This window comes from Capra hircus, chromosome 19, assembly GCF_001704415.2.
Source record: "Capra hircus breed San Clemente chromosome 19, ASM170441v1, whole genome shotgun sequence".
NCBI classification, from domain to species: domain Eukaryota; kingdom Metazoa; phylum Chordata; class Mammalia; order Artiodactyla; family Bovidae; genus Capra; species Capra hircus.
In genome coordinates, this window is record NC_030826.1 from 1688674 (window position 1) to 1690633 (window position 1960).

Below are 1960 nucleotides of genomic sequence, written 5' to 3' on the forward strand. Positions count from 1 at the left end.
AATTGAAACTTTAATTACCATCTTCTAACAAATAAAAGGACTAGAAAAATTCACACTTGAAATCTATCAAATATTTGAAGAACAGCTAACACCTATCTTGCTCAAACTCTTCCCAAAAAATTACAGGAAGAAGAACACTCGCTAATGCATTCAATCTGATAACTGTCACTCTTGACAGCAAAATCACACAAAGATATTACAGAAAAAGAAAGTTAGACATCAATATTACTGATAAATATAAACAAAAAAAAAAAAACCGTCAGCAAAATACTAGCAAACATAATCCAACAACACATTAAAAGGATGAAACACCATGATCAAATGGGATCTATCCCAGGAATGCAACGTTTTATAATATATGCAAATCAATCAATGTGATGCATCATATTAGCAAATTAAAGAATAAAAACCACATGATTATCTCAAGAGATGCACAAAACTTTTGAAAAAAATTCACCACCCATTTATGGTAAAAATTCTTTGAAAGTGGTCATGTGAGGAATTTACCTAAACATAATAAAGGCCATATACAACAAACATACAGCAAAAATCTTTCTCAATTGTTAAAAATAAAACAAAATGGAATTCACTTTCTATAAGATCAGGCACAAAAGATGGATGCTCACTCTCACCACTTTATTCAACATAGATTTGGAAGTTCTAGCCAAGGCAGTCAGAAATTTCTGCTATATATTGGAAAAGAAGTAAAACTGCCACTGTTTACAGTTGCTATGTTGGTATACATAGATAAACCTAAAGACACCATCAGAAAACTATGAGAGCCAATCAATAAATTTAGTAAATTTATAGAATAAAAAGAAATGCACAGAAATCTCTTGTATTCCTATACAGGAAAAATGAAAGTTCAGAAAGATAAATTAAAGTAACAACCCCATTTACCATTGCAATGAATAGAATAAAATACCTAGGAATAAACTTCTCTAGGGAGGGCAAACACCTGTATTCAGATAAGTGTAAAACACTGATGAAAGAAATCAAACATGATGCAAACAGTTGGAGAAATATACCATATTCTTGGAACTGAAGAATCAATATTGTGAAAAGGAATAGGATACTGAAAGCAATATACAGATTCAATGCAATCCCTATCAAACTACCAATGGCATTCTTCAGAGAATTAAACAAATGAACAAAAAAAAAATTGCAACTTGTATGGAAACATTAAAGACCTCAAATAGCCAAAACACTCTGAGAAAGAAAGAGCTGAAGGAATCAGGCTCCTTGTTTTAAAACAATACTACAAATCTACAGTAATCAAGGGAGAATTTTTTAGGAAAACCAAAATAGAAATATAGATCAATGGTACAAGATAGAAAGCCCAGAGGTAAACCCAAAACATATGATCAACTAGTCTATGAAAAAGGAGGCAAGAATATACAATGGAGAAAAGACAAACTTTTCAGCACGTGGTGCTGGGAAAACTGGACAAGTACATGTAAAGGAATGAAATTAGAGCACTACCTAACACCATACATAAAAATAAACTCAAAATATATTCAAGACCTAAAAGTAAGATCAGACACTATAATGCCTTAAATTAAAACTTAGGAAAAACATTCTTTGACACAAATGATAGGAGGATCTTTTTCAACTCACTCCTAGAGTAATGTAAATAAAAACAAGCATAAAGAAATATGACCAGTTAAAGTTAAAAGAGTTTATACTGTGAAGAAAACAATAAACAAGGGAAGACAACCCACATAAAGGGAGAATATGTTTCCAAATGAAAGAACAAACTGAGGATTTATCTCCCCAAAATATACAAATAGCCAAAAAAAAAAAAAAAGGCCGGATTAAAAAATAAAACAACTCCATTAGAAAATGGATGGAAGATGTAAGTAAACATCTCTCCAATGGTCAATAAGCGCTTGAAAAGATGATTAACATCACTAATTGTTGAAAATAAAATGAAAGTGGTAATCACTTAGTCATGTCTGAC